The sequence below is a fragment of the Gorilla gorilla genome, chromosome 1, assembly GCF_029281585.2.
Source record: "Gorilla gorilla gorilla isolate KB3781 chromosome 1, NHGRI_mGorGor1-v2.1_pri, whole genome shotgun sequence".
In the NCBI taxonomy this organism is placed as follows: Eukaryota; Metazoa; Chordata; class Mammalia; order Primates; family Hominidae; genus Gorilla; species Gorilla gorilla.
Window position 1 is genome coordinate 7275970 of NC_073224.2, and position 7998 is coordinate 7283967.

The 7998-nt window shown below is 34.9% G+C and overlaps 1 pseudogene; it reads right to left on the reverse strand.

Annotated features, from left to right (window-relative positions):
* Positions 1-498: 498 nt before the first annotated feature.
* Positions 499-1434, reverse strand: LOC101135835 (olfactory receptor 2M5-like; annotated as a pseudogene).
* Between the last annotated feature and the right edge of the window lie 6564 nt (positions 1435-7998).

The window sequence follows — 7998 nt, forward strand, 5'->3', positions numbered from 1 at the left end:
ACTATTATTCTAAGTGAAGTAATGAAGAAATGGAAAACCAGACATTGATTATTCTCACTCATATCTGGGAGCCAGGCTATGAGACACCAAGGCATAAGAATGATACATTGGACTTTGGGGACCTGGAGAAAAGGTGGGGGTGAAGAGGGATTAAAGAATACACATTGAGTACAGCGAACACTGCTTGGGTGATGGGTGAACAAAAATCTCAGAAATCACCAAAGAACTTATTCATGTTACCAAACACCATCTGTTCCCCAAAAACCTATTTAAATAAAAAAATTTAAAAAACTTTAATGTCATTATTGAAAATGCCTTATATTGTAGTAACAACTGAATTGAATATAAAACAAGAAATATTTAAAATAGTTTATCTGAAATAGATTATATAGGTGCCCGTTTATGTACAAAATGAAAGCTATTTTGAGGACTTAATGGAAAAAAAAGGGACATTTAAAAGAATTTAGCAGACAGCAAAGCATAAAGTTTACAAAGTACTCACTCTCCACACTTGCCCTTTCCTAACACTTTCCTGAATGCTCTGGTCACCTCCTTGTTGCGGAGGCTGTAGATGAGGGGATTCAGCATGGGAGTGAGGATGGTATACAATACAGACACCATCTTGTCCTGCATAGGGGAGCGATCAGATGTAGGCCGTATGTACATGAACAAAGCTGCTCCATAGTACATTCCCACCACCATGAGGTGAGAGGAACAGGTCGTGAAAGCTTTGCGACGACCCTCTCCAGATCCCATGTGAATGACAGCCAGAATAACTCGAGCATAGAAAGCAATGACGATTGCAACAGGGAAAACAATCATTACTATACAGCAGATGAAAATAACCTTTTCAAATATTGATGTGTCATTGCATGAGAGGATTAGTAGGGAAGGGAAGTCACAGAAGTGGGCTATTTCCCAAGACCCACAGTAGGAGAAGGAAAATGTCACTACAGCATCAATGATTGCATCCATAGAGCCCAGGATCCAGGAGAAGGCAGTCATAAGTCCACAAATTTTGGGTCTCATGAGATTGGTCTATCTTAGAGGGTGGCAAATGGCAAGGTAGCGGTCATAAGACATAACAGCCAACAGAAAGCATTCGGAGCCAAGCAGTGATACATAGAAGAAAATTTGTGTGGCACAGCCAGCCATAGAAATGGACTTGCTGCCAGACAAGTAGTTGAAGGCCATCTTGGGTACGGCAGTGCAGATGAGCATGAGGTCCATGAGGGACAGTTGACTGAGGAGGAAGTACATGGGGGTGTGGAGCTGGGTGTCCAGGTAGATGAGGAGAACCATGAGGGAGTTTCCCATGAAGGCCACTGAAAAGATGCCCAGGACCAGAAAGAAGAGGAAGGTGTGGGTGGGCCTGTGATTGAAGATTCCAAGGAGGATGAAGTCAGAGTTGAAGGTCTTATTCTCCCATGCCATGATGAATATGTTTTTTACCTAGTAACACAAAACCAGTTCATTGATTTGGTAAAACTTTACCCAGTACCTTATAAAGCATGTGATTTTGGTAAATTTTGCAGGTCAGTGATCAATACAGCATGACCAGAAGTAAGAAACTAAAAGTTCAAAAAGTATAGAATCAGAACAAAATGTGTTCTTTCAGCACTGCCTCACTTATAAAATTATGGAGCCTGTCCTAAGTTTCTCTTCGAGTGTCTTTTTCTCAACTGAAATATTAGAATAACAATATTTAATACATTATTGATGGAGTTTTTCCAAAAAGAATATGTCTCCAAAGCAAACAGATACTTCCTTAGAAATCAGAAGTCTTTTACAGAGAAGTTGATACAGCAATTCAGCTTTAGTCAGCATGTGACCAACACAATAGTAGAAATTGAAAGTAAATTTGTGTCTTTGTTCACATTATAGTAGGCACTTTTCTACCAGTGTTAACAGAAACTGTTTGGTTGCCTATTACTTTACAGTTTAGAGTATTTTATCTACTCCTCATAGTGAGTTTTCTATACACTAAGTGGATACACAGAAAGGATTTTCAATTATTCAAATCTAAAACCTAGGCCCTTTTTTCTATAGCCCTGTGTTATGGATTGAATTATATTTTTTTTGTCAAAAGGATATTCAGGATGTGAGCTTGTTTGGAAAAACATAAAGACTGTAATTAGTTAAGGTGAGGTCATATTGGAGCAGAGCGCACCTCTCTAATCCAATATGACTCATGTTCTGATAAGAGGGTGGCCATGTGAAGACTGAGGCACTGAGGATACCATGTGATGGGGAAGGCAGGGACTGGAGTGGTGCATCTACAAATCAAGAAATGCCAAAAACTGTTAGTTATCACAAGAACCTAGGAGAAAGTAATGGGAAAGATTCCTCCTCTTAGAGCCCTCAGAAATAACCAACCCTGCTGACAACTTGATTTCAGATTTCTAGCCTGCAGAATTGTGAGAGAACAAATTTCTGTTGTTTTAGGTAACCACTTTGTGATACTCTGTATTCTCATTCCTAGGAAACTAATACACCCAATATCTCCTCTGAAGAATAAGTACAAAGAAAAACAGAATTTCAGAAAAGCATGAGATGCATGCTTTCAAAAAATGCTTATGAAGCCTGGCTATGTGTTGAGCACTGGGGCTACCACAATAATCAGAACAAAGAAGGCCCATGCCCACACAGGTCACAGGGAGTGAGGTCAGATGATGATATATAAACCACTTTATGTCATAAGAGGATAAATGCTTCAGAGAAAAGTAAGTCAAAGAAAGGTGTTTGAATTGCAAGATCATGTTCAACTTTGAACAGAGTAGTCAAGGGAAACCTCACACGTCTAGTGGCATTTGGCAAAGACTCTGAGGAAGTGAGAAAGAGACCAGATCACAGGAAAGGTTTATCCATATATGCATTCCACAAAATGATATGCAATAACTAGAAGATTTTGGGAAAACATAGGGTTTTCTAATTTAGAGTTATATTTCTTGTTTGTTGTGGCATTTAGATTTTATTCTATGAGATAATTCTAAATGTATCAGCAAAGTCAATTTGTGAAGGAAAATTATTCCAGGCAATAAAAAATGATGTCATAAACAGAAAGACAAGCCTGGTGAGTAGACTCATTTGACAGAAATGTACTTTTTATGTTTATTCATGCATCACATTTTACTGAAGGGACTAAAATCAGCAATAATGAAAGCTGAATAATCTAGGAGCAACAAAGGAGTTAGAAGAAATCTGCAGAGGAGATGGAATCTTGAATTCGGCCTGATGGGTGGAAATACAATTTTTTAAATATGAGGTAGTAAAGTATACTTTTTTGAGTTTTATTTATTTAAATAAATTGTGAATAATATTGTGGGTAAGAAAGAAAAAGAATACTCAAAAGTAGTTTAAATTTTAATTCAACAACAACTGTGACCTGAGAATACAAACCTACCAAAAAATATCTCTTCAGTGCTGGGAAGATACAGAGGGAACCTCCTTATGGGACTCTCATGAAATAGAATAGCAATTTCTAAAAGAAAAACAAATCATTTTTCTCAATCAGTATGAAGAGAGAAACAGGATGCAACTTTCCTCCATTTGGGTTTTAAAACAAATAGTTATCAAGAAGTTGGATAAAGCTAATTAGTGGTAGCTCAGATCCAGGTCCAGTCAATGTCTTCAGAATGAGAAATGGGCATCTCTGGGATCTTTAGTGTTGAGGGTTTCCTACCACAGAGTTCCCTTGTTTTGTCCTCAGGAGGAGGTGGGCTTTTAAGGTCAATCAGGGGAAAAGACTTTATATTGCCTCAATAATTCCCAGTACGTATTAGCAGAATTCACTTCAAGAAAATAACTAATCTCAACTTACTTTATGGAACCACCTATTGTGAGCATCATACCATAGTATTCCCAGTTGCCTTGATCTTGTCAACTGTTGTAATACACTAATTTATGCAAACAAAACTGTATTGACTCAAATTTCCATCATAATTTTTCTTTAAGTAGGTCTGCAATATTACTCCAAGAAGGAAGCTATCTGGTCAAGTTAGCTTGTTCCTATGTTTCTTTTTAAGTTGGCAAAGTGTTCTTTACATTTGAGAATCATTCCTTCCCAGTCACTAAATTGACATAAAATGTTGAATAATTCTACTCCATCATTTATCCATTTACACCGCATATGTTTTAAACTCCACTGAATCATGAAGCATTAAAACAATTGAATAACAAATGTAAATCCACATATCCCTCTGACTTTTCTCAGTTACATTAGTTTAGGCTGAATTTATATAAATTCACTCTTATTTGTGTTGTATTTTTTCACCTCCCTTCATTGCCTCAAAATTCCCTTCATACCCATGTGCTAAAATTGTCTTCATTGAGTTTGTCCTGTCACAGAAACTGTGGCAAGATATATCACAAATTTATAACAATTTATAAGTGATAAAATTGAAAATATTGAGCACTACCATTGCCTTGTACCTTCTATATTAAGATTCATATGAATATTTATTCAATAAAATTCTAGAAAGAGAAATAGTTGTTACTTGTGAGAAAATTAGAGATTTCTTTGAAGTTAGTAAGATACATATGACAGATTGTGCTTACTTTTAGGCACTAAGAATATGAGACCAAATTCTGAAGCTCAGTGTAAGTTATCCAAGATGTGCTTGTATTCTTATAAAAATGGGTTTGTGGTGAAATATTTTTTGCAACTCTAATTTGTCAGGACTATTCACTGCCAAACACAGCAGGACATTTGAGTTGCAGCACTGTACTAGGAGGAAAATAAAAAGAAGCTTTTTCAGAATGGATCTGAAACTATGATATCTTGTTTTCAATTTTTTTCAGAATATCTATCGACATCTCAAAAGTATTCACATAATGATGTACAACATTTTGAACTCTAGACATAGCCTGCCAAGTATTTATTTTCCTTAGTTGGAATATCATGCTTCTATTTTTATTTATTTTATCTAATCCACATTGTATCTGTTGTAATTAACTCCATCATTTTGTAAAAAGATGGTGCATACATTTAGTTTTTTCAAGTGTCTTTTTATACATTAACCTTATCACGTCTGGAAGAGGAGTCATCAGATTTCACGACACTGTGATACTGTGCACATGTCCAGAGCAATAGTAACACAGAACTTATGAAAATCCTGGTCATAATTCATGACAGTGTGATACTATGCACATTCCCAGAGCAATATAACACAGAAACCATGAAAATCATGTTCAGAAATTGAGAAGTTACTGAGTTAGATGATGGAAAGGAGACACTGAGTGGACAAAATTTTATTAAAAAAAGAAATAAAGCAGTTCTGAAATACTGTCAGACAGCATGTGTAATCTACTGTAGTTGCTAAACTGACTTTACACTTTTGTAATAATAATTAACCCTTTTGTAAGAGGAATGATCAGGAAACAAAAGAAAACAACAAATTTCTCATATTAGCAAAAATGAGCATAGCAACTTTATTTGTAATATAAAACTGCTCCCTGCATGCACACTGAAAATGGAATTTATAACCAAAACTACAGGAAGTAGCATTGATGAGTCTCACAAATAGAATGTTGAATGAACAAAGTAGATCACAGGGAATGACTTCATGAATCCTATTATGAGTAATTTAAACACACATATAAAAATCTATTATAAAGCACAGCAATACTGGAATAATGATTACCTACAAAATTGGCCTGAAAGGTTACATGATCACAGAGAGGTAGGCTGCGTTTCAAAAGCACTGGTAATATTTTAAAGCATTTTACAAAATGTATATCCAACATATTTGTTGTAAATAAACATTTTTGTATACTTGAAGTTTAAAAACATATTTAAATAATAGGTGTAAATGTCTTAGAGGAGCACATGACAGATGTAAGCATTCATTAATACAGGTTGAGGATTCCTTATCCAAAATGCTTGGGACCAGATGTGTTGCAGATTGCAGATTTTTCTCACACTTTGAAATATTTGCACATGTATAAGGAGATGTCCTGGGAATGGAACCCAAGAGTGGAGACAAAATTAACTTATGTTCTATGTATACCTTATACACATAGCCTGAAGGTAATTTTATGCCATATTTTAAAATAATTTTGTGTAAGGGAGAAAGTTTGTCCACACTGAACCATCAGAAAGCAAGAGTGACACAGTCTCATGTCAGCACTCAAAAAGATTCCGATTTTGGAGTAGTTTGGATATTAGATTTTTGGTTTAGGAGTTCTCATCCTGCATGAGCTACAATTATTTAAAGAAAAGAGAATGTGGCCAAAACTTTCAAATCATGTCCCGCTCTCATCTGCTACGTTTCTCCTCTGACTCCCATTCACTATCAATATCTTTTACAAATTTAGAATGCCAGGACATGAAAAAACAAAAATTATAGATTTTATCCCATCTTTCACATTGATAAGCTGGGACAGGTAACCACTCCTTCTGCCTCAGGTTGTACCACATTTCTCAAAGTCATATTGTACAGATAAAATAGAATAAAATTCAAAAAATTCTCGGCCCAAAAATGACGTAAGAAATGAAATCAGTCATCAGCACGTTCAGCAGAAATTTCAGCACTAGCTTATACCCAGTCTTGTTTGCGCTTGGTTAACTTACCTCTTAGTACTTATCTGAATAATGTGTATTTTCAGTAAGATTGTAGGTTCCTAAAAAGGCAAAAATATACGAATATCTGACATGTTTTTATGTTTCCATCATCAGGAAAAAAGCACCTAACATACAGTTGGAATCTTTATTGTTATTGACAAATGAATGAAAGGACAAAAACTTAAATTTTTAGCCCTTGGGGAATCCATTCCCTTGTCTTTAATTATCAAAGTTTGTATTTCCTTCTATCTCCTCTCTTAGGACATGAAGCCAAATTAGCTTCCTTTTCTTGAAAATACTACAAAGATAATTATGCCCCCTTCCCTGTAGGTTAGTGTGAACTTTCTGAAACTTCTCCCTCTCTCTCACATGATGAGGTGAAACACACCAAGTGCTTTCTGTATAACTGGCACTGTGGTTAAAAAAAAAAACAAAACAAAACTGTAAACTCACATAATACCTACAACCATTGTGTATGTCAGATATCCCTATTAGACACATGTATATATTATAATATAATATCTTTAATTATACTGTCATTTTTTTACATGTGAAACTGAGGGCAGAAGCTTAAGTAAATTGACATAAGTCGCAGAGCTAGAGAATGGCAGTCAGGGCGTTCAGGGCTAATATCCTTCCTCTTCTATGGTTTCTCTTCACTGTTCCTTCTGCTCCATCATCAAAGCAAGATATGCTTGGGTAGAATTGGCACTTTTAACATCTTGAGGTTCCCTACATAATCCTAATTCTATATGTATGTTCCTTAATATGCTTTCTATCCCTTAAAACTACTGTATATATTTTCTGTAAAAGTTATTATTATAAAATAAAATGTTCATGGGAATTTTCTATTTTGTTGCTCTAGCGTATGGAATAATGTGTGTATTACTTCTTCTATTTCTTTTAGTTAATATATAGAAATCTATTAATTGTTGCTTATAGACCTTGAATCCAAGAATGCTATTTTTATTTTTGTGTTTCTTATTGCATAGAAAAATATTATATACAACGGCTGAACAACTTTAGATCGCTTTCCAAATTAATCTATTTTTCCTTACTTCATTGATTAAAATGTATACTGTTAAAATGTTGAAGAATAATATTAATGAGTACCTTAAGCCTTTAGCAATTATGGTTCTCCATTAGATATAGTGTTTGTCTGAGGCTTAGGTAGATAGATTCAGCACATTAGCAAAATCCCATTTTATCTCTTTTACCAATGCTTTGTTCAATAAATGTTCACTGAATTGTATTGAATGATATCCTGCTTTTACTGATAATTGTATTGTTTTCCTTAAATTGTTCATAGCCTCAATTACAACGATAGTTATTTTGTATCTTCATAAATATTTCAGTGGAAGATAATGTATAAAACAAATAAAACACCAATGTACCCATCACTAGCTTAAAATAAAATATTACAGGCCATGTACGGA